Below are 25866 nucleotides of genomic sequence, written 5' to 3'. Positions count from 1 at the left end.
GGAATTCAGTGGATTGCTAAGGAGATTGTCCCATCAGCACATGCATTTCAGCTTGCCAGACGGAACAATCTCTCTTCCCCTCTCCTCCTTCCAGCCACTGTTTTGAGTTTCCCACAACACCTTCCACAAGCCACCTTGGGGGGCAGAGGGAGGTCAGGGATGGAAAGCCCCCTTGGGCCAGCAGAAGTCCTTGTGCTGGCTTCTGCTAGTGGGATCCAATAGCTGAATCCAGCCCAATGGGGCTTACTTCTGTTTTTTTTTTTAAATAATTTTTATTACGTTTCTTTTCATAATTTTGACAATTCAATACAATACAGAAAAACCCAAATACAAGAAACAATTTTTGATTTTTTTAACAAAAAAGAAAACCATTGGACTTCCCCACACCTTCCAGATCTGCGTTCTTTGTAGTAGCAATATCAGCAATTTGTTACCTTATTTCAAACCTTGTTGGAACTTTCCATTATTATGTACCCATATTCAGTATATTGTATCTTAACTTTGTTACCTTTTAAAATAAACATAAAATGTTTGATTCACATTGACTTCTTTTCTCATTTGTCATTAATTTTACCATTTGCTTAATCATATTTGCTAAAGCGTAACCTTTCCAAAAACATGCACTGTCTTAAAGTTCATACAGCTTATAGTATTTTTGCAAATAGTCTTTAAATTTTTTCCAATCCGCCTCGACTGATTCTTCATCCAAATCTCGGATTCTGCCGGTCATTTCAGCTAGTTCCATATAGTCCATCAACTGCGTCTGCCATTCCTCCAACGTGGGTAAATCTTGTGTCTTCCAATTCTTTGCGATGAGTATTCTTGCTGCTGTGGTAGCATACATAAACAAAGTTCTATCTTTCTTTGACACTTTCTGGTCTACCATGCCCAGCAGGAAGGCCTCTGGTTTCTTGGGAAAGGTATACTTAAATACCTTTTTCAGTTCATTGTAAATCATTTCCCAGAAGGCCTTCACTTTTGGGCAGGTCCACCAGAGATGAAAAAATGTCCCTTCTGCCTCCTTACATTTCCAACATTTGTTATCAGACAGGTGATATATCTTAGCTAGCTTGACTGGGGTCATGTACCACCGGTATAACATTTTCATAATATTTTCTTTCAGGGCACTACATGCCGTGAATTTTATCCCGTTGTTCCATAACCTTTCCCAGTCTTCAAACATAATGTTATGTCCGACATCCTGTGCCCATTTTATCATGGCAGATTTAACTGTCTCATCCTGTGTATTCCACTTAAGCAGCAAGTTGTACATTCTCGATAATACCTTAGTTTTTGGTTCTAACAATTCTGTCTCCAATTTCGATTTTTCCACTTGGAAACCAACTTTTTTATCCAATTTAAAAACCTCTTGAATTTGAGCATAGTGTAACCAATCTCGCACCTTATTTTTTAGTTTATCCTTACTCTGCAGTTTCCAGTTGTCTCCAATTTTTTCGATTATTTCCCAATATTTCGGCCAATAGGCCTCCATATTGGGTCTTTTTCGAGCCTTGGCCTCCACTGGTGATAGCCACCTCGGGGTTTTACTCTCTAATAAGTCCTTATATTTCATCCAGACTGCAAAAATTGATTTTCTGACAATATGATTTTTGAACAGTTTATGAACCTTAACCTTGTCGTACCATAGATATGCATGCCAACCAAAAGCATTATCAAACCCTTCCAGATCCAGGACATCAGTGTTTTCTAACAAAAACCAATCTTTCAGCCAGCAGAAGGCTGCAGATTCATAATATAACCTCAAGTCCGGCAGGGCAAACCCTCCTCTTTCTTTCGAGTCAGTTAGTATTTTAAACTTTATTCGAGGCTTTTTGCCCTGCCAGACAAACCCAGATATATCCTTCTGCCATTTTCCAAAACATTCCACTCTGTCCACGATCTGTAGGGTCTGAAACAAAAATAACATTTTCGGCAATACATTCATCTTTATAGCTGCTATTCGACCCAACAAGGAAAGTTTCAATCTTGACCAAATTTCTAAGTCCTTCTTAATTTCCGACCAACATTTTTCATAATTGTCTTTAAATAAGTTCAAATTTTTGGAAGACAAATAGATCCCTAGGTATTTCACCTTTTTAACCACATTTAATTCTGTTTCTCTCTGAAACCCCTCTGTTTCTGTAGATGTCAAGTTTTTGGCCAAAACCTTAGTCTTTTGTTTGTTCAACTTAAATCCTGCAACCCGACCAAACTCATGAATAAGTTCTAAAACTCTTTTTGTACTGGGTTCTGGCTCCTGTAATGTCAAAACTAAGTCATCTGCAAAAGCTTTCAGTTTATATTGTTTCACTCCGACCTCTATCCCTTGTACCAACCGGTCCTCCCTAATCATGTTCAATAGCACCTCCAGGACTGAAATGAATAAAAGAGGGGATAGAGGGCACCCTTGTCGTGTCCCTTTTTCAATTTTAAATTCCTCCGTCACCACATTGTTCACTATTAATTTAGCTTTCTGTTCTGAATAGATTGCTTCTATTCCATTTTCAAACCCCCGTCCCACTCCCATCCCTTCCAAATTTTTCTTCATAAACTTCCAAGATATATTATCAAATGCTTTCTCCGCATCAATGAAGATTAAAACCGCCCTTGTGTTCCTATTGGTTTGCAATAGTTCCAAAATGTCAATGATGTTTCTGGTATTTCCATATAAATGTCTACCAGGGAGAAAGCCAGCTTGGTCCTTGTGAATTACTTCATTTAAGACCTTTTTAAGTCTGCTTGCTAAAATGTCTGCAAATATTTTGTAATCCACATTCAGGAGTGAGATGGGACGGTAGTTCTTAAGCTGGGTCTTTTCAGATTCTAGCTTGGGTATCAATGTGATGAATGCTTCTTTCCACGTTTCCGGTGCCCTCTTCCCCTCCATGATCTGGTTGCATACCTCCATCAAAGGCTGTGTCAAGTAGTCCTTCAAAGTCTTGTAGTATTTGGAGGTAAGCCCATCCGGGCCTGGAGATTTGCCAAGTTGCATATTCTGAATGGCACCTTCAATTTCCTGTTGAGTTATTTTACAATTCAAGATTGATCTTTTATCTTGGGTTATTTTTGGTAGTCCATTTATCCTTAAAAATTGATCTATCTCCAACTCTTTCTGAGGCCCTTGTGCATAAAGTTCTTTGAAGTATCTGTGGAAGCACTTCCTGATTTCTTCTGGTTTCTGAACCATTCTTCCTTCAATCTCTAGATTTGTCACTGTATTTAACTTTTGTCTTTTTTTCAGCTGCCAAGCTAGCAGCTTTCCACATTTGTTTGCTGATTCAAACGATCTTTGCTTCATCTGTTTGATTTTCCATTCGATCTCTTGATTTATCAGTTTAGAGTATTGTGCTTGATGGAATTTGATTTCTCTCAGCACTTCCTTTGACTTGGGATTGGTTCTCAGTTTCTTCTCACCTTGATATATTTTCTCCAATATTTTATCCTTCTTTCCATTCCAGAGCTTTTTCTTGATTGTATTTTGTTGTATCAGAAACCCTCTCATAACGGCTTTACTTGCGTCCCAGATCATTCTTTTTTCAACTGTAGTGTTCAGGTTGATTTCAAAATAGTCCTTTAACGTTTTTTGGGCCTTTTTCACAATCTCTTGATCTCTTAATAAGGTGTCATTCATTCTCCATCTGAAGGAACCGGTTTGGGTAAGTCTAAGTTCTAGTTTCAAAGCATTGTGGTCGGAGCATGTTTTTGGGCAGATTTCCACCTTTCTAGTCTTGGGTGCCAGCCCTCTAGATGTCCAGATTTGGTCGATCCTTGTCCATGACAGGTGGGCCTCAGAGAAGAAAGTTCCTTCTTTACCTAGGGGGTCTTTTGTCCTCCATATATCAATCAGATCCAAATTGTCAATCAGTTCAAAGAAAGTTTTAGGCAGTCTGCCATCTGATGTTAAGTTTTGATTTTGAGACTTATCCATATGTGTAGATACCACTCCATTCATGTCTCCCATCATTATGATGTTGTTGTAGTCCATATAGTCCAGCATGGTCTCATGCAGCTTCTTAAAAAATTCTGATTTCCCGTCATTTGGCGCATATATTCCTAATATCAAAATTTTTTCTCCTTGTGTCTGGATTTCAATCGCCAAGATTCTTCCTTGCTCATCTTTAAATACAAATTTTGGTGCCAGGCTCTCCTTGGCATATATCACCACGCCTCTTTTCTTAACCTTGTCTGATGAAATAAATTCTTGGCCTAGTCTTTTGTTAACTAAGACTTTTCTGTGAAGCCTGGTCACATGGGTTTCTTGTAAACAAATAATGTCCAATTGTTCTTTCTTCAATATGTGAAATATTTTCCTTCTTTTTTCCGGAGAATTTCCGCCATTTATATTCCAACTAAGTAGCTGCAGAGACATCCTGTACTGTTTTGTTACACCTAGAGTGGTGTATCTTCTGGTCCCGAGGGTGTAGGGCCTGCTCCGCCTCCAGGCGGAATCCCAACTTGTGGTAGAGGACAAAGTGCTGCTGCTTCTTTTTGGAGATCTTCACCGTGATCGTGCAGGAACTTTTGTAAATCCTCTGGTGTTTTTATCTTTACCTTCTTCTGCTTGTAAGTAAATGATAACCCTTGTGGAAACTCCCACCTATAACGAATTGTGTTGATTCTCAGCAGTCTTGCCAGTTCTGAATAAGTGGTTCTCAAGTCCAATAACTGTTTTGGGATGTCTCGGTAAATTTCCACCCTTTTATCTTGTATCACCAATGTATTTGCGAAATGTAGGCCTAATATTTTGTCTCTCTCTTCCCTTGATCTCAAAATTATCAAACAATCTCTGGGTCTGTCCTTCCTTACCAATCTTCCCAGCCGAAAAGCTGACACTATTTTAAAGTCAGTTTCTTCCTTAATGCCCCAGAATTTTGAAAATTCTGTTGTCAAAAATCCAATTAAATCTTCTTGTTCAATTTCTGGGATTGCTCTTAATCTGAGGTTATTCTCACGATTTTTCAATTCCACCATCGAGAGGTAGGCTTGTTGTTCACCAATTTGTTTATGCAAAGGTTTAACTTCACCTCTAACTTCCTCGACCTCTTTTCTAGCTGCCGTTGCAATTTGAACAGCTTCCCCAGCCAAATTACGGTTTTCTTGTGTAGCTCCTTGCAATTTTTCAATTGCTTGTGTATGCTGGGAAACCTGATCTGTCAATTTCTGGATCGAAGATGTAGCTTGGTCAATTTTTGATGATTGGTTGTCAACCTTTTGATTTAAAGCTGCCAACTGCTCCAAGATTTGTTTCAGAACTCCCTCAGATGCTCCTGCTGCCATATCTTCCTCTGCTGGAATTTTAGACTTTTCGGCTTCTGCCTTTTGTACGCCCAGCACAGCTGGAACTGATGATCTGCGTCCCTGAGTCAAAGTTGTTTGTACAAGCTGTGCCTGCTTTTTTTCCTTTTCCTTCTCCTTAGCTTCCTTGGCTTTGGCTGCTCTTGTCTTTCCTGTACCACTCATCAGTCAATGTTCAAGGTCAAATTGTTATTGTCCCATGGGAAAGACAGATCCAATTTAAAAACAATCCAGTGAGAGAGAGTAAACATAAAAAGCTGTTCCCAGGCCTTATATTCCCAAAATCCTCTAGGGGGAGTACCACCAAAGTTTCAAAAAGAAGAAGGCAACTTTTCCGCCATTAAAGTCCCCTGTATGTTAAAAAACAGAAATGCAATAGTCCCAAATGGTAATAAACAAGTCCTGCAGAGTACTTTAAACTTTTAACAAAGTTTCAAAAAGGTGCCTACAATTTGTATCCAGTCCAGCTTGTTAAAGCTCAAAAGCTCAAGGGTATCCATACGTCTGTAAAAGTTTGTAACAATTTGTAACAGTTCCGCAGTTAAACAGTTTCCCCTCCAGCAGCCCGACGATTTGGAATTTAGCTTTGAATGATCTTACTGGGGAGGATCGCTCCAATTTTCCTTTTAAAAAATTGCTCACAAATAAGTCTATCTTTTCTCGTTAACAGTCACTTCTGAAAGTGCATGAAAGTCCCTCTTTAAAACATCCCTTTTCAGCCGCTTTTCGCTTCTCTGATCCCTTGCTTTGATCTTGTAAGCAGCTCCGGGAGGCGGACTTCCTTTTTAACGTCTCCCGGTTACAGCCAAAATTTTTTTCAAGAATTTACTGCCGAATTTAACGTCCTTACTCACGGGTTTGTTGTTTCAGTCGAATCTTTAAAGGAAGAAAGGTCGGCGCTCATCTGCAACAGCTGCGCGGCTTCACTCCCGCAGAAAGAGCGATGAACTCACAGCACCGCTACCCCTCTTTCACTCCGGAGCCCCTTACGGGGTTCCTTTCGCGATTTCGGGGTCGCTCCAGGTGCCCGCCGAGTCCCACGGCCACGAGCTCACTCTGCTCGTGGTTTTTCTTGATGGGTCGTCGCTGTGCCGCAGCGAAACGACCCTTTCCTGCGGAGCCCCTCTTCAGACTAGAAGAGGACCGCCATTACAGTTTCGCGCCGCCTCCGGAAGTCCAATGGGGCTTACTTCTGAATAAGTTTGCACAGGGGTCAAGCTGCAAAGCTGATCCTTGTCAAGTCATAGAAGACCAGCAAACACATTATTGGTCAAGATGAGATTAGGACTCAAGGTTCAAGCTATTAAATTGAGTTATACAGGGTGAGTCCTTTAAAAGAGGCCCCGTGGATACAGAGTACACATGTTCCATGGGGCCTTAAAAGACTCACCCTATACCATCTTCGCATGGGCTTCTTCAGTTCATTTTACCACCATTGAGAGCTGCAGGTTGTCCAACTCCTCCTGCACTCATGAGTTGGCTTTTCCTCTCCATAATGAATTGCTATTAGCGGCCCTATTTCCCATATTCAGGGCTCAGCTTTCCACTAATTAAAAATGTAACACAGCTCAGCTGGATGCCTGCCTTTCCTTCACTGTTCTGCCAAGAGCTGTAGTGATGCACCATTCTGAAGGTAGGGTTGTCATTTGTTGAGAGAGACCCACAATCAACAGTGGAAGAAATCCCTGCCACTGTGCTGCAATCCAGCTTCAGTCTGGCCTGCTGGCAGTGCAGCAACATGCACATTGCAAATGGATTACAACTCCACTTTTTATGACTTAATAAAGCTTTGCCCACTATCAAAGGGCATTAGGGCCTTAATCTCCTTAATCTTGGTGAAAATCCTCCACTTGTTGCCAAACATGGGCTTGCCCAGCAGCAGCTGGTCTCACTTCTGCAGAATGCAAACTCTTTCCAGGTTCACATTTAGTTGAAGCCAGGGAACTGGAGCCAGGTTCAGATAGCCAGCTGAATGGATGGATTTTGCTTGCTCATACTTGACCATTGCCATCAAACAGCCCATCTTGTTTTACTTGGGGAAACAAATAGGCAGAGCATATCTCTGGTGAACTGGTGCCAAAGACCACATGCCCCATCATCACTAGTGGTAATTGGTTGTAATAATGTCTAGAATGCCATCAAATTGTGCATCTGCTGGTAGAATCCATGTCCTTCTCAGCAGGCAGCCCACAAGCCACACCACAGCTGGGAAGCAGTGAGAGGGGAAGAGTTAAAACCTCTCTCCCTGTGAGCTGCATCTGCATGAAGATCACTCCCCTAAATAGGCATGGGGAAACCCTCATGCATGTGGACTTCAAGTTCCTCACCCCTGATCTAGGTCACTAGGTGATAATGTAAAACACAAAATACATAATAAAAACAAAAACAAGAATAATTCCCCCCTCCCCAATATATTTTAAAAGGGAATTGGATGTCAATCAGCCAAAGGCCTGGTTAAATAAGAACGTTTTTGCCTGGCACCTAAAGGTGCATAATGAAGGTGCCAGGTGAGCCTTCCTGGGGAGAGCATTCTACAGATGGGAAGCCACTGCAGAAAAGGTCTGCTCTTGTGTTGCCACCCTCCAGACCTGTTGTGGAGAAGGCACGCGAAGAAGGGCCTCAGAAGATGATCTCAAGGTCCTGGCATGTTCATATGTAGAGAGGCGGTCCTTGAGGTATTGTGGTCCTGAGATGTTTAAGGCTTTATAAGTCAAAACCAGCACTTTGAATTGGGCTTGGAAACTAATTGATAGCCAGTGCAGTCAGATCAGGATTGGTATAATATGCTCAGTATTAAGTACTGCTATTGAAATGAAAGCATCACATATAGGGGGCAAGGAATCCATCAACACACACACACACACACACACACACACACACACACACAGTCTAATTCCGCAACAATTAAACAACACTGAGGATCGATGTCTGCTATGGCTGTTTTCACCATTTCCCATTGCACTGTTGTGCCTCCAGGAAAAATGGATGAAGCTGGAGAAAGAGCTGTCAAATGCTACCTTTTCTTTTGGGGATGAAGAAAAAGCAACACATTCCTAAGGAATGAGCCAGAGCCAGCTGGCTGACCCTTTGCTATGAAGGAAGGAGAATATGTCCCACAGATCCACACCTCCAGCCTGATTCATGCACAACAGCTAAAATGGACTGTATCGATAGCTTCATAAACCACTCCGCAACACAACTGCTGCTATATTAGCACCAGGGGAAAAGAAACAACATTGACAAGCCAATGTTTCTATAGATGCATCTTATGTTTTGTGAAACAGCATGAGAAAGCATGCGCCGCAAAGAAATTGGCAACTTTTCAAACAAAGTGATCAGCAGAGTGAACAGTGAACTGCTTTCTAGAAGGATCTCAACAGCAGTTGCCAATGGAATAGGGTCTGCTATAGTACGTGGAGGAAGCCTAAAAGCTTTGTACTCAAAATACCTTGGTATTTTGGAAACTCTGCAGAGGAGGAGAGAAGAGAGGGAGAAACAGTCCTTGAAATTTTACTAACATTTTAAGAGGTTGTCATAACTGATTGACACCACACTCATAACAAGTGGCACTCAGGCTCTGATTTCATTGTTCTAATTGTTGTTATAATGTCTAGTTGAAAGAAAAAAATGTACCGTATTTTTCGTCCCATAAGACGCTCTGTCCCATAGGACGCACCTAGTTTTTTGGGGGGGAAATAAAGGGAAAAAAGGAACCAGGTCGAGGAACAGCGGGATGGTGGCGCTGCGCCTCCCTGCTGTCCCCCGAGCTTGTGGGGCTGGCCGATGTCTGTCCGGCGCGTGGGGCGCTCTGCTTCAGGGCGCCCCGCCCGCTGGGCGGCAGGCTGCTATCTCCCGCAGGACCTCCCGCAGGGCTGCCTAGGCTGCGGATGTGTTCCCGAAGCGCCGGGCGCTCTGCTTTCAGCACGCCCGACGCTCCGGGAAGCAAGCTACTATCCGCAGCCTAGACATCCCTGCGGGACCTCCCGCAGGGCTGCCTAGGCTGCGGATGTGTTCCCGAAGCGCCGGGTGCTCTGCTTTCAGCGCACCCGGCACTCCGGGAAGCAAGCTACTATCCGCAGCCTAGACAGACCTGCGGGAACTCCCGCAGGGCTGCCTAGGCTGCGGATGTCTTCCTGAAGCCTGGAGAGCGAGAGGGGTCGGTGCGCACCGACCCCTCTCGCTCTCCAAGCTTCAGCGAAAGCCTGCATTCACCCCATAGGACGCACCTAGATTTCCCCTTCATTTTTGGAGGGGAAAAAGTGCGTCCTATAGGGCGAAAAAAGTGGTAAGTAGAAATATCCAGGATTGTTGTTTTGCTAAAAACGAGCATCCAAGCTTTGACAGCTTAAAATGTTGCTCAATCAGAACTTAGTGTGGGAGAACACTCAAGCTTTACCTAGTTAACACAGGGTATAGCAACATTTAAGAATATTTACTCTGAAGTACACACACAGCACCTAACTCTGTGGAGAATGGGGCTTTTAGTTACCTACCTCTTGGAAAGCATTAGCGCAGATGCTTCTAGTTACCAGCTGTCTCATGGAAGAAACATCCAGATTTTAAAACTGGATATGGTGCAATATTTCTCTCTCTAGGTTTCGTGTTTCATAAGTAGGGCCTGTGTAATATATTGATATATCGTCCAGGACCGACATGTGGGAGCAGACCACATTGACAGCTTCACTCAGTGGTATTCACTGGTGAAACCATCACAGCTCCTGAGCTTCTCTGCCTCCAGCGCCCAACGCACTGAGGGAAAAGCAAACTAGCTGGGAGCTGGAGCCCCATGAGGCGCTGGGGTGAAAGCGCCTCAGCTCCCCCAGCATCTTGCTGACTGAGGCCAATGCAGCTTTTCTCAACATTGTGGTATATCGCCAAACCACAATGTTTGGCTGATGATACACCGCGATGTTGAAAACCCAACATCACCCAGCCCCATTTGTAAGCCACTCAGAGAATTTTATGGAAGAATGGAGTATAAATACCTAAAATAAAAATAAAATGATAAACACAACAACCAACTCTTAGGCAATTCTGCCTCCGTACAACCCCAAGTGCAAAGAACAATGACTCTCTCTCTCTGCGTTGTTGCTGTAAAATTAGACTCACAAGAAAATAAAACCACCCAATAGAATAATATGCATTTGTTCTGCTGAGCACAATAATAATCTGTTCTACTTTGTCAAAAACAGCTTATTTTCAGAGGCTGCCATACTGCATTCTTCTGGTGGTTTTCCATCACTAATGCTTCAATCCTTGGCTCATTCTAGCCCACTATAATATGCGGGGCTGATTAAAGACTTCTCTGTGATAAGCAGATTGAGGGTAGCAGTCTAAAACTGCACCCCTCCGTTCACTGACTCAAGGGTAAGCCTACTAACATAATGGCTCTCTTCTGGAATAAGGCAAGGGAATTTGGCTGCACGCACACTAACCCACCTGCAGCATAAAAATGTAGTTTTGCTCAATCTGGAATTGTTCGTGCTCATCCCCAGCATGCTGCTTTCGACCTAGAATGATTCTAGATTCTTATCTGTGCCCTACGCAGCTCCTGTCCCATTTCATGAGATATGGAATCACAGATCTCCAACCTGCTGACCTCCTGAGCTTTGTGGCTCCAGCCTCTCCTTTGGCAGCTGACTGGCTGTTTTCATTTGCAGTGACAAATGAGTTGTTAAAGGTTTCCTGTTTATCTCCATGGGGTGGCACCAGATGCTGAATGTGTGCTCTTGTGTAGAATATTTCTCCCACCCGCTTCCTTTGGAAGCACTTCCCTGGGAAACTCAACACACACTCCCCCTTGTCGCATAGTCAGCTCCTGACAACAGGGCCGGAAGGCCTGAGCCTGTATGACGCTGGGCTGACCTCAGAGCACTAGCTCATTTGGGTCCCTCATACGCAAGTTGTGAAATGCATCCATCTGTCCCCAAGACTGGAGAAACTGGTGGCTTCAGTTTACACATCTCAAAATGGGCTGAAGTCAAAAGCATGCAAACCAAGAGGAAAATATTCCTCTCACGGGTCCATGAAGGCTGCAGTCTACCATCCCATGCCTTCCATAGCAGTCAATACTAAAAAGAAAGGCAGAGCACACCAGGACAGCAATCTCTCTCCTCACTGTTGCAGTCTGATTTCTCCCCAAAATTCCCCACCCCATTCCAAATAGTAGGTGACTGGATTTGCTAACAAGCCACCTTTTCCAGATAGGGGAAGGCTTCACACCCAAACCAGCATTGCTGCTAGCCACACATTCTCTTGCCTTTGAATCAGAGAACCAGACCTGGACGTGGCTTCATCAGGGCAGTTTGACAAGCCATAAATCCCACTCAGTATCCAGGCCTCCAAATATTCCAACAATGTGCCAAACTCTGCTGGGCTTTTTTCTTCAGGGAAAACTATTTTCTGACTGTGAAAGATGTGCTTTTCCCTCCTCCCTCCTTTGCAGAAGTGGAGAACTTGGTGGCTGGGAAATTAATTTATCTTTTAGCTCAAGCAAGCACCCTAAAAAAAAAGCCCTGTACTCCAGCCTGGCCATGTCACATGGTCACTCCAGGAAGCCCTGCTAGGCTGACATCTTGTCTGCAAAGAAACATGGGGCTTTTTATAATATTGTTTCAACTAAGCAAGCAGAGCTCTCAGCCACCTTGTTAATTCCAAGGGTAAGCACAAACCCATCTGCCTCTTCCCTTGAAATTTATTTGATTTGATTATTTTATTTATTTATAGCTAAGTTCTACGTCCTTTTCTGGTAGCAACGTTGCTTTGCCTCTATTTTGAATGGGCAAAATAAACTGAAAAGTTTGGCACAACACTAATATACTCTAACAATCTATGGAATTAATAGTGTGTTCCATTTCCTAATTCTCTCTCTCTCTCTCTCTCTCACACACACACACACACTTCCTTCCTAAGGTGCCCAGACCAAGAGATTCCAGAGTTTCTCAGGACAACCTTTGCAGTCCGGAAACATTTCATTCAACCTGTTTTAACTTGAACTCATTCATTCTTGCCCTTCTCTCAAAACACCTTGTAAGCTTCTGCTCTCTTTCAGTTCCCACCCTTGGTACCCTTTAAAGATAATCTGCATGCATGCATACACACAAACAAACAAACAAACAAACAAACCATTGCTTCCTCTAGCCGTAGTTTCAGATCTCCCCTTCTATTAATAATCTGTTCTAAATTTACTGGATCCATTATGCCACACCTAATTGAATAGGCCAGGCTGCTTCATCACCCCCTTCACATTTCCCCCCTTTTCACTCTCCCCTCAGCCCCTGCACATCTGGGGAAGCGCCATACTGACTATCCATCTCTTCAGCATCTCCAACAGAAGGCCCCTGGGGAAGGGAGTGGGAGAAGGACTGTTCATATGGTGATTGTTCAATTAGTGGGGGGGGGGGAGGGAGAATTCTGAGCAACTGTGGCTGACTGACCTCTAGGAACAGGCAGAACAGCTAGTTTCCAAAGGAATACAGTATAGCAAAAGGCTCAATTTCTGTTGCACTCTCTCAATATTACCTAGCCAAGCCTCCCCTACTCTGAAGTAATAGTAAAACTCAACAAGAAGGGTTTAACAAACAAAGATAACTGGGGTGGTTTGTTTGTTTTTTTGCAACTTTAAAAATAATATTTTCAGCATAGACAAAGCAACAGGTGGGCACCGCATTTGTTGAGGCAGAAGCTCCCATGGCCCAGAGCTCGCTCTGTCCAACATATGTCATGTTATTTGTGGATTAACAAACAGATACATAACACACACACACACACACACACACACACCAGAGCTTAGACAGAAGGTCTAACAAGTGTGGTGGCCACGATGTGGAGTGGGTATGACCTACTTTCAACTGGCAGTGAATCAGCAGAGCAAGATGAAGAGAATACACAAACCCCTAAGAGAGACAGTTACTTTCTTTTGTAAATAGTCATGTGCACACTGCAGTCCTATAGATTTCTCCTCAGAAGTAAGCCCTGCTGAGTTCAAAGGTGACTTAATCCCAACTAAGTGTGTATAGGGACTGGAGCCTTATGTCTCTGTTGAACCCAAGTTGGAAAATGTCAAACCTGCAAATGAATTCCGACTCAGCAGGCTCACGCTGGGATCTTCCTTAGAAAGAGCAGTTCAGCTTGTTCAGTTGGAGATGGATGCTGTACTTATAATGGTTCTTCCTTGTTAATGAAATATCTGTTCTAAATTACTATACTGAATCTGGAACTTTGTGTTGAAGACAGCACATGGCACCAGGGGAGAAACACATTATTATGTAAAGGCACAATGGAATATTTGAGGGGACCACATGCTTTATATGTCTCATATGAGGGAGCTGAGGACTGGAAGAGGGAAGAATCTGAGTGCAGCATGGAGCAAGGGACACTGACATATTCTCTTTCATTTCTCCCAGTGCCCCCTCTTGCTTTCCCACAGCACTGCAAATGGCTGCCTTAACGCCACACTCCCATTTTCCCCCTCTTCAATTCTTCCACCTTTCCAGCTTTCTTTCTCCATCACCAGAGCCCTAAAACTTCCCTCTCACACCTTCCTATTCCCATATTTTCCATCATTCCTTCAAGTGTCACCTTTATCCCCACCCAATTCCACCTGCTCCTTCCCCAATTCCTCCTCTCTCTTCCCCCCTGTCACCAGAGGACCAGAACTGTCACACACCCCTTTCCCCCCCCCATCAAGACCTTAACTCCCACAAGTCATTTACTGCAGTCCCTAACTTTCCCCCTCCTGACTCCTCCTCTTTCCCCCATCCCTGTCTTTATAACTTTGGGAAACAGCCAATGAAAACAGCACAATGGCATAGATTAGTGCAAATATAGTATAGAGAAAAACACCTGCCTGTCATGCTGAGGCATGACAGCCACTGTGAAAAGTGAAGAACCCTGATTCATAATATTATTCCCATTTTAATTCCTGCATTTCACATATATAATCTCAATAATCATCTCAATACGCGTGCTCATTGGGGTTTTCCCCAGACCATAATCTCCTGAAGACAAAATGTACAGGTACTGTTCTTCCCATTTGTTCTGTGCGAAACTAGCTTGCTTCCACCTTTCAGTGTTTTTAGGCAATGAATTCCTAGCAATGAAATCCTAGAAAGCTAGAGTGAAACACTCATTGTTATCTAAGTTCTTGGTTTGTTTTTAAGCCTTTTCTGCTTATCTTCTCTGGTGGGGAAGTGATCACTGCCCCATGGGGGGGGGACGGATTTCCAGAATTTTAGTGTGGTTGTGACTAGGGAAGTGTGTCAACTCAGAAACAAATGGTAGTAGCGGACACAGAAGCTCATGAGCTTCCTCATTCAAGTCTTATTGCATGGGGGAGGGGGAGAATTTTCTGAGTTTCTAAACATCTTAAAAAGTACTTTGTTAATGCCACTAAAGTCCTCTATTATTATATTGCAGGGAGCAAGACTGTGGCTGAGGTGGTGTGAGTTATGCCAACCCTACAAAGTGGCCCAGTGTTGTGATAACACTACCCACACCCTTCCTTAAGCAACATGAGTATGACAACTCTGGAGTGTAGTCCAGTGTTGTTAACCTGGTTTTATTTCTTTAGGGAAATGCAGTGGGGTGAGGTGCTGTGAAGTTAATTGTAGCAGCAGTGCAATTAGTTACGGGCTACAGGAGGTGAAGGGAGTCGGGGTGGGGGGTGGGGATGAGGGTTTCAGTTGCATTGTTTGGATGTCAGGTCTACCTAGCAGGTCAACCTGCTGTGAACCCATGGAGCTGTACAGCTGGAAAGAAGTTTATCAGAGGCCAGGCCTCACCACTGATCAGTCACCAGATCTGCCAGAAATATTCAACCTTCTCAAGATGCTAGTTGTGTGTGTTCATTTATTTTGCATATTTGCTTTGACACCCACTTGGAAAAATATATTGCTGTCTCCAATGTAGGCAGCTTATCTGCCTAATTTGGCAAGGTAGGATTTGAACTGAAGTGTTCCAAACTAAATTCCCACCTTCCAGCCCAGTTGTTATCATTTAGAATAAAGTAATTCTCAAACAACAATAGCACTTCAGAATGGTTGGACGCAATTAAATCATTTGAAATGAATTTCCCCACTTGTTTGTGCACAAAGGCCCCTTTCCGTGGAACCTCATTAAATACCTGTAATGAATACTCCCATTACAGATGCAAGGCTTAGGTTAATCTTAGAAAGCAAGTTGCACACTCATACAGGACGTTTACTCAGAAACAACCCTCACTGCATGTGTGTGGACTTACTCCCAAGTGTGCACAGGCTTCAAGACTTTAACTGCTGTGCAATGCCAACCACTCTCAAACGCTGAAGGGCATGTCATTTGCTGGCAAATCCTCTCCTGTACACAAAGGACTGAAGACACACCCCCAAGTTTCATACATACTGGTGTGGGAGATTTTTCTTCCTCTTTGCGCCTGCCTTCCTTTTTTATTCCCTTTATCATGGAGTAAGCATTTTGTAGCCTGGGGTATCTGACACTGCTATTTTGCTATAGGAAGAAGGCAGTTTACATCCTTACTTTACCTTCCTGCTAGTGGAATGCCCTTCAGCCACAGCTTGGAGGCTGGCCTGTTAGTAAACGGCACAAACATCTCTTGGCAAGGGGCAATGTGTGCACAATCTCTCTTGAGCTTTTTCAAACTATGAGCTAGCTTAGTTCTTTTCTCTCTTACTTGTTTCAAAGGCTCCTTCAACCAAGAGGCGGGCCAACGCTTATTCCCCACATGGAGAGAGAAAGAGAGAACCCAGAAGCTTTCACTGGCTCTAATTGAAACAGGGATGATCAATACACAAAAGGTTTAATGAGCTTCCTCTTACAAGGCACTCCTACAAACATAGTTCAAACAAGCTTCTTCCTTTTTCAAAAGGCTAATTTATTTCCCATCGCCTGCAGCCTTCAGATCTAGCTTCTTAAGCCATAATACATGTTATTTATAAACTGTATGGGCTGCTTTTGGGGGCACAGCACACAGTAAGGCAACTTACATTATGATATACACACACAACACAACAACAATCTCCCCTCAGTTCAAGTCCAGTAACTTTGCTACAAAACAACAAGGGCATGATTGTAGAGTGGACTAAAGGAAGGGGATTACAAGGCCAACACCACTCTTGTGTCTCCTCCAAAATGAAACGAAATGCACTAGAGAAATGCAACAAGATAATGCTCCGGCAGCCACCACATTTATGCAAATTAAGGATGCCTAAAATATCCTGATGAGTTTGCAGCTCATCCGGCTTTTATCATCTGCACAGAACCATCAGTGAACATGGCACCTTACAGACAAATATAGCAAATAAAGAAAAAGGACAGGTCTCTGCCTCAAGGAGCTTCCAGTCTAGATTTTGAAGTATGAAACAGCTGGGAGGGAATGGAACAACAGAGGGAGATGGGGGGGGGGAGAGAGGATATGAGATACTACATTGAATTGACACAAGCAAATGATATTACACATGCTTAAGCATCATTTTGCTCGAAGAAAGGGACTGAGATATCGAAGAAAGGGACTGAGATATTGAGCCAACGTTTTCACAATATGAAGTTTGAGAAGGGATTTGAATGAAGAGGGAGATTTGCCTTCAGTAGTAAAAAAAAAACAACCCAAAAAACCACAACCTACCCATTCCTGCTAGGAAGAAAAGATTTGGCATGCAAGACTCAGTAACTGCAATCTGTCTCCCCATCAGCTAGGAACAATGGCACAATTAGAATCCCAGCTGCACATACTCAGCCTCTTGTCCCGGCTTGTTATAGGGATAGGAGGAACGGAAAAGAAAGTTGTTATTCCTTCATGGAGGACACAGGAGGTCCCAGTGGGTCCTGCACTAGATCATGTCAGGTTCATCCCAGTCTCAGCTTTGTTAGCATGAAAAGATAGGGGAAGCATTCTTCCCTTCCCACTGGGAAAATTAAAGCAAGGATGTCAGTTTCATACACAAGAGAAGTTTTGAGTTTAAGGGAAAGTTGTTTTTAGATTTGATTTGGGGAAGGTGTGCCGGCGTGTGCAAACCCTCTTCTGGAAGTGACTGCAGAGGGCACCTACCAGGGAATGCAAACAACCCATGCACCTTGGCACTGCATGGATTAGTGCCCCCCTTCAGAAACCACAGGGCCCATACTGCTCCCTTCACTCCACTCCACAACTGTGAATGGACAAGTTTGCATTTCAGGTCTATTCCCTTCCCTTCCTACATTCCCTTCTCATTCTCAGCTTGCAAAAAAGAAAAAGAAAGGAGCAACTGCAACTCCCTCCCACCCCCTACCCCTGTGCACTCCATGTGGTTATCTTGGCAAAACTGCAAAGACTTAAAGGTTAAAGAAGCACATTTTGGGATGGAAAGAAAAGTGTAAGATAGCTGCAAAACAGCCTTGCCCCCCCTCCAAGAATAAAAAAGGCCTCAGCATCCCCACACCCACCTAACCCTGCTGGCCCCATGGCACACAGTAGGCCTCAACACAAAGGCCTGCATACATCGTATTTCATTCCAAAGTTTGCCCAAAGGGAAATGAGTTTTACAAAGGTTGGGTGGTTGCCATTTGATCCATTCCCAAATGAAGCCACACTGCATGTTACTAAATCAATAACTTCCGACGCCCCTCCTTCAACCAAGAAGGGGCACCAGATATACCCTCACTATAGAGAAACACCCCATGCATCCCAATACACAGAATATTTTGCCCCACAGCAATCCTGCACCCGTAACTCCCGTACTCTAAAATTCCTTTTCAGAACAGTTTATTCCTTTTCAGAACAGTTTATTTGGAAACCTCTCTGCCTCCCTCCCTCCTCCAACACACATTAAAAACAAGGGGGGGATATACAGCCCCATTTTCTGTTTCCTACAACCCACCCCCCATAAGTGGCGGAGCCCCAGCAGTACTGATGAACACAGCAAAACCCAGAGGGGGGGCAGAGAGAGGAAGAAGTTCCCAGAGGAACAGTTAGCAGAGTTTAAAAACCAAGGCATGTACAAGTCCAGCACACCTACCTCTGGGGCTTATGTTCTGCAAAGACAGGAAAACCCAGGCACTCACACTGTGCTTTCTCAAGCCAGATGGCTAGATAATAAGTAGTAAAGGGGAGGATGGGTTTGGGAGGGGGGGTGGATTACAGTGAAGTTTTGTCCCTTCTCTTTAGAGTGCAACGTACACTATGTGGAGAGAGGAAAAACTGGGGGTGGGGTGGGGAAGCCTCAGAGGCAGAAATTAGCACACTCGGCTCCATTGGCCAAATATTTACAAAGAGATAGCTGTGAGGCACAAAGCCCTTTTCTTTCTGCAGCGAAGAAATCTGGTCAAGACATGGAAACTGAATTCCCCTAGTCCCTGGTTCTCGCTAGTTTCAGGGTCCTAGACATGAGGCTCACACGCTTTCTGCACCCTTCCCCACCCACCCCCCAAAAACCACGCCACGCCACATCACACCAGGCACCGCTAAACCTGAATGGGAAAGAAGCTTGAATCCTTCCTTCCTCGCAAATCCAATTGCCTTGTCATAAAACAGCCCACAAAACACAAGGATTTCTTTCCTTCCTCCAGCCCACCCTTCCTGCACCCCCCCCCCACCCTGCACAAAGCCAGAATGGCAACGCAACCTGAGGCAGGAAGTGGGGAGGAGAGAGAGACAGCAACCTATCTGCAGTTGCAGTGCAAAGGGGTAGGAGAAAAAAGTTTGAATTATTTCAAAGAACAAAGGCAGTTTTGAGGAGACTCACCCAAGCAGCTGAAAACTCTCTTATTCTCCTGGCTGTGTTAGCAGAGAAAGACCCGCCCCCTCCAGGGTCACATGGTTCAGAATGCTAGTCAATGATCAAAGGAGCATTGTCATTCTCTGAATAATGAGCATCCCACAGTGCAATGGAGGTAGGCAGAAGCTGGGAGTGGGGGATAATTGCTGCCCAGGGGTGCAGATAGCAAAGCCAGAGCGGCTAAAAAGGGGAAAGGTCCAGACCCGGCTGTTTAAAAAAAGGAAAACGGCTGGACAAGTTCTCCTGAAGGCAGCACAGTGTCTTCAAGGAGGAGATGAGGCTTTGGTGGTTAAAACTCTCTCATGGCAGACTCAGAAACTAATATCCTGTCTTCAAACATGTTTACTTTAAAAAAGTAAATGTCATTCATTTCAGCGGGGCTTGCAAAAAAAAAAAAAAAGCATGCTTAGGTCTAGGTCTGCAATGCTCTGCACTTTTTTTTTCTCCCAAGGAGCAAGTCCTGTTGGATTCAAGCAGGCCTTTCTACCAAGTAAACATGCACAGATTGAGCCTGTGTATCCTCTCCCACCAAGGGGAATCTGAGCTGGCAAAGGCAGCAACAAGCTTGCTCACAGCAGAGTCCTGGTAAAGTTCTGCAAGCCTGGTCACAATCCTCTGCACACTCATGAAAAGCCCCACTGAACTCCCAATAATAATATATTATTTATACCCCACTCATCCGGCTGGGTTTCCCCAGCCACTCTGGGTTGTTCCCAACAGATTAAAACATCAAATATTAAAAACGTCCCTAAACAGGGCTCAGTGAAACTTACTTCTGAGTAAACATGTAGAAGATCAAAAGGCTGCACTTCAAAAGCATGAGTGCTAATTCAAAGCAGAAGATTAATGCCAGTGAAGAGCCGCCCCCCCCAAAAAAACTTAAACATACATTTGGTCAGGTTGCAGGGTCAGGTTTATAATAATTAATAATAATAATAATAATAATAATAATCATTTGGAATGAATTTATAATAATTTGGTCAGGTTGCAGGGTTTAAACTGAACAAGTCAAAAACTAAGGTTTTAGAGAAAAATTTAACACAAACTGAGACGGAGAGGTTCCAGAATATGACAGGTTTAACAGTGGTTAAGAAAGTTAAATACTTGGGGATTAATATGACAGCAAAAAATGGGAATTTATTTAAAGATAACTATGAAAAATGCTGGGGCGAAGTGAAAAAAGATCTAGAAATATGGTCAAATCTGAAACTTTCCTTGCTGGGCCGTATTGCAGCTATAAAAATGAATGTATTGCCGAGAATGCTGTTTCTGTTTCAGGCATTACAAATTGTGGACAAGATGGATTGTTTCAAGAAGTGGCAAAGAGATATCTCAAGATTTGTCTGGCAGGGCAAGAAGCCTAGAATAAAATTTAAAATATTAACGGATGCAAAGGAAAGAGGTGGATTTGCCCTGCCGGACCTTAAACTTTATTATGAATCAGCAGCTTTCTGCTGGCTGAAAGAATGGCTACTTCTTGAAAACACAGACATCTTGGACTTGGAAGGGTTCAACAATGTATTTGGATGGCATGCATATCTGTGGTATGATAAGGTCAAAGCCCATAAAGCATTTAAAAATCATATTGTTAGGAAAGCACTGTTTAATGTTTGGATAAGGTATAAAGACTTATTGGAGAATAAAACCCCAAGGTGGCTGTCACCGATGGAAGCGAAAGCTCAGAAAAAGCTTAATATGGAGGCTAAATGGCCGAAATACTGGGAAATTTTGGAACAAGATGGAGATAGATTAAAATTGCAGAGTTTTGAGAAACTAAAGAACAAAGTGCGAGATTGGCTCCATTATTATCAGATAATGGAGGCATATAATCTGGATAAGAAAATTGGCTTCCAGGTGGAAAAATCAAAATTAGAAACAGAATTGCTAGATCCTAAAACTAAGATACTTTCAAGAATGTATAACTTGCTGTTAAAATGGAATACGCAGGATGAAACGGTTAAATCTGCAATGATTAAATGGGCACAAGATGTTGGACATGATATAATGTTTGCTGACTGGGAACAGTTATGGACCACAGGTATGAAATTTACGGCATGTAGTGCCTTAAGAGAGAATATTATGAAAATGATTTATAGGTGGTACATGACCCCGGTCAAGCTTGCAAAAATTTATCACTTGCCCGATAACAAATGTTGGAAATGCAAAGAAAATGAAGGCACATTTTTTCACCTTTGGTGGACGTGCCCAAGGATCAAGGCCTTCTGGGAGATGATATATAATGAATTGAAAAAAGTATTTAAATATAGTTTCTTGAAGAAACCAGAGGCCTTTCTCCTGGGCATGGTTGATCAATTGGTGTTAAAGAAGGATAGAACTTTCTTTATGTACGCCACAACAGCAGCAAGAATACTTATTGCAAAACATTGGAAGACACAAGATTTACCCACTCTGGAAGAATGGCAGATGAAGGTGATGGACTATATGGAATTGGCGGAAATGACCGGCAGGATCCGAGACCAGAGGGAAGAGTCAGTGGAAGAAGATTGGAAGAAATTTAAAGAGTATTTACAGAAATATTGTAAAATTAATGAATTTTAGAATAATGTTGGATTAAAATTAAGAGATTTCTAGCTGTAATGAGTTAAAAGAATACGGGAAAAAAAATAATGGGTTTATTAAAGTAAAATATTAAGAACGTAACAATTTAAGAATAAGGATTTGGGTAGAATAAAGAGGGAAACAACTTGCTGAGTTAATAAAGTGAATTGGAATACAAAAAAGAGAGGTATGAGGAGGTCCAAGAAACAAGTAAATGAAAAATAATGTGATGGAAAGATCTTTTTTTTTTTTCTTCTCTTTTTTCTTTTTCTGTTTGTTTTTATTTTTTGTAATGTAAAAATCTTAATAAAATATTATTTAAAAAAAACAAAAAACTTAAACATACATTTATTCAGTTTTACACACACACAGCAGCGGCAATGCAAAAAGCCAGTGAAGAAAAGCAGTTGGGAACATGGGGCTTGGAAATGGCAAAGCTAAATCCAAATCCCACCTTAATTTGGCTAATGGTTTTGGGCAATTATCTAGGTAGGTCTACTCCACAGGGTTGTTGTGATGTTAAACTGTTGTCCTAAGGTCTTTGTATAACTAAGCACACATGATGCCTATTGATATCTCCCCACCACCACGCCCATTCCAAGGCTGGCCCCCTCACACATACAGTGGTACCTCGGGTTAAGTACTTAATTTGTTCTGGAGGTCCGTACTTAACCTGAAACTGTTCTTAACCTGAAGCACCACTTTAGCTAATGGGGCCTCCTGCTGCTGCCGCGCTGCCGGAGCACGATTTCTGTTCTCATCCTGAAGCAAAGTTCTTAACCTGAAGCACTATTTCTGGGTTAGCGGAGTCTGTAACTGAAGCATATGTAACCCAAGGTACCACTGTAAAGCACTGGTGCTCATTTCTCTCCCTCCCTTGCCAAAGTCCTCCCATCCTAAGACAAAAGTACAGGTATCTCAAAACACAGAATGGGAAAGCAAACAAGGCCTTAATGGGGCAATGTGGAGGGAGAACAAAGAACAAGCCAAATGGTAGCACAAATGGACAAAGTGAAAACAATGAAGATGGAAACTGAACTGGCTGGAGTTCAGGAGACTGAATGACTTGTTATGGGTGAAGCAGTTGGGCGGCAGAGGCATTTTTAACACAGGACTGGGTTTCCTGACTGCAGACTTAAAGCTGATGAAGGCCTGATCCAGTGCATTAAGTGTGCCTAACCTGACTGATCCCAATGGCACTAAAGGATCAGGCTATTAAAATGATGTCTTCCCCAGTAGTTGTTTTTTATTCCCCTCACTTTCTTGGGATGCATGTTTTGGATAAAATTATGAGCACATTTAATTTGGAGTAAATATGGCTGTTAAGGGAACTTTGCCAAGTTGCTAGCTGTTGAGGAAAGCAGCTCTAGAAACACGAATGCTTGCTTTAAAATCTGTCTGCCCTTTCAACCAGGTTTTCTGTGCACTGGAATTCTTTCCCCCCTGCCCCACCCAGAAAAAAAGCCAGGCTTTTATGGTTAGACGAATGGAGTAACATTTGGGAAACAATTATTTTGCTGTTTGCTCTTTATATGCCACTGAGCACAGTAATTGTGGTCGTCTTCTAAAAGAATGAAGAATCTGGCATTTCAGTCTAGTGGAATGTGTATGTATCAGGAAGAAACATAAGAATGTAGATTAGCTTTGAGAGAAACATTGGGGGGGGGGGCAGTGGACTATTCACTGGTCTTCAGAGGGAGTCGGCTTCCATTCCTGTGTTGCCATCCCCTGCCCTAACAAATGGGACTTCAACTTTCATGAAGGGCACCAGTTTGGTGAAAGTTGCTATGCAGGCAAAAGAAGGGATGCTTTGATCAAATGCTGCAGGCAAGAGCTTGCAGACTTGGAGGGAACCTTTCATCATGAAAGCTAGCAAACTCACACCAACACATTTTGGGCCCGTGTATATTCTATGGTTGGTGGTTCCCATCTCAGGTAGGATGCATCCTATGAAGCTTTATTGGTGTGAGGCTTTTAAATATATATATATTATTGAATTGTGATTTTAAATATTTATACTACACTGTCTTCAGCGGACACTAGGGGAGGGTAGGACAGAAACCATAAGATAAATGAATAACAGGCAGAAATTCAACAGAAGAAGCTTTCTCATCACATTATCTGATGCAGTGAAAGCCTCACTTGTTGAATTTGTGTCTGCCATGTAGGCATTAAAGAAACAGGGCTCCTGCCTCTGAAAAGGTGACAGCTCTGTTTACACACCTCTCCACAAGCATGTTATTTGGAAATGTGTATCAGTGGAGCATAGTACTAGGCAACGTGTACCAGAACCAGGGGGGGGGGGGGGGCGGGGAAATCTACTCTGTCTTTCAAGAAGCTGAAAGGAAAACCAGTTGTGAACAGGCCTGGAGGTAACCTCAAAAGAATTTGCAGACACAGACTAATGGGGCTTGGAAATGTTTCAAAGTTCATCTAATGGTCCATTCTCCTACAGCACCAAGACAAAAAATAATAATAATAAAAAATCCAGGGAGCAGCTATAAGTTGGTGAAATATTGCTTCTATGCAGAAACTTGGGAAGGGGATCAAATGGAATTTTGTTTTTTTAGAGGAAGGGGAAAAAATGGGAATGTTAACTGATAAATAAGTGAAAGGCTGTTAAGCCAAACTATGAATGTCATTATTTAGTTTAAACAGGAAATTTGCTGCATTTTGACCTGTCATGCTATGCTATGGGCTGAGCTGTTCCAGAGACTGCAGCAGCAACATAAAGATAACGTTTTGGTTACATTTAAGAGATAGCTACAAAGATAGCAGGCTGCTTTCAAGAACAAGCAACAGGGTTGCTAAACCAGCCTTACATACCCAGTATAGGAAGCACGGAGGGGCCGTAAGTCAGCGACAGAGTACATGCCTTACATACAAAAGGTCCCCAGTTCAATCCAAAGTATCTCCAAGCCCCACCTTACCCGAGACCCTGCCTGGAGAATTACTGCCAGTCAAAAGGATCTAAATCCTATGAACCAACTCCTGGCTCAGATTCGCACATAATTCTCTTGGTGTCCATATCACTCCATACGAGAGCCTGATGACGGTGTATAAAAACAGTACTAGCATTACGAGTAACACCTTTTTCACAACTTCTGCAAACAAAATCCAAGTGATGCAATGCATCAGCCAGGAGGGCTATTGTTTACTAAGCTTGGAGATTCAGGTAGAGTACATCATGTTTCTCTAGCTTGCTTATATACTGTATTTTCCAAAATAAATTGAATGAATAAGAATAAATTGGAACACATAAAAACAAAGGAGGATACAAATTCCCACCTATTACAGGCACCAACAGAGCAATCCTATACTCGCAGTACATTGGGACTGGAGACTTGCCTGCTTCCCATCCACAACACCACCCTGTTTCAACTTCTCCGATTGAATGACTCTGTTTGTTGAGTCTTCTGTCCTAATATCTGGGGAATTCCACCAATATTTTCCCCCCCTCTCTCATAGTGGTGATGTACCTGGCATTCCCCTTCCTGCTTACTCATAGATCTTTCAGTCAGGTACTGTAAGTATACCACTCATTTCCCATCCACCCCCATGCCTCACTCTGAGTTTCTTTAAAGGATTCACATGAGATTTGTTGTCAGAAGTGTTTTGAAAATCCAGGTGCACAATGCTTGCTGGATTCACTCTTTCTGTATGCCTGCTGACACCTTCAGTCAGATGTCAAATGTTGGTGATGCAAGGTGAATGCTGATTTCACCCCTGCAAGGTTTGCTCTTAAAATATAGCCACTATAATGCTTCCTATTAAATATAATCGCCAGAACTCTAACCCTTTCAAAATTTGGTGTAAATTGTGTACATTCCACTGCTAAGGAGGTGGGTTCTTTTATTTTTAATGTACATTATTTCAGTTAACAACTTTCAGAGTTTCAAATCTGAATGAAGAACTATTGAGCAAATACCCACATGCTCCATTGACTTCTTGATTTGTCATTTTCTTCTGACACATAATCTTTTGGCTTCCCTATTTCATACAGTTCTTCAGAAGCACTACCTGGGACTCACGCTACAGAACTGGAAGGTGATTTTTAAAAAATAGAATATGGGTGTAAAAAGATGCACCCCTTAGCGGCAAGTGCTTCTCACTGTATAATGTGTGCAGCAGCCCTCCATAAGACCCATATATAACACTGTGTAAAAAAATGTTGCTGTGTTTGCCATCTAGTTCTGGAGAACTCAAAAGTCTCTGCACACTGCTTTGGTTGGCCTAAAAAGGGTACTGCCCTAATTCGGAGCCA

The 25866-nt window shown here is 42.9% G+C and overlaps 1 protein-coding gene across 7 annotated transcripts in view; it reads right to left on the bottom strand.

The window, feature by feature from the left end:
* Positions 1-25866, bottom strand: part of SEPTIN9 (septin 9) — a 220646-nt gene that overhangs the window by 37424 nt on the left and 157356 nt on the right. Inside the window, exon 1 of one of the 7 annotated variants that reach the window (XM_083597914.1) lies at positions 19011-19153. The exons of the other annotated variants lie outside the window; for them this stretch is intronic. The gene's annotated coding sequence lies outside the window, so the exon portion shown is untranslated. Of the gene's footprint in view, positions 1-19010; positions 19154-25866 lie in introns of those variants that run through there. 7 annotated transcript variants of the gene reach the window in all.

The sequence above is a fragment of the Podarcis filfolensis genome (genome assembly GCF_964270895.1).
Source record: "Podarcis filfolensis genome assembly, chromosome: 2".
Lineage (NCBI taxonomy): Eukaryota > Metazoa > Chordata > Lepidosauria > Squamata > Lacertidae > Podarcis > Podarcis filfolensis.
This window is presented reverse-complemented; position numbering and strand designations above follow the sequence as displayed.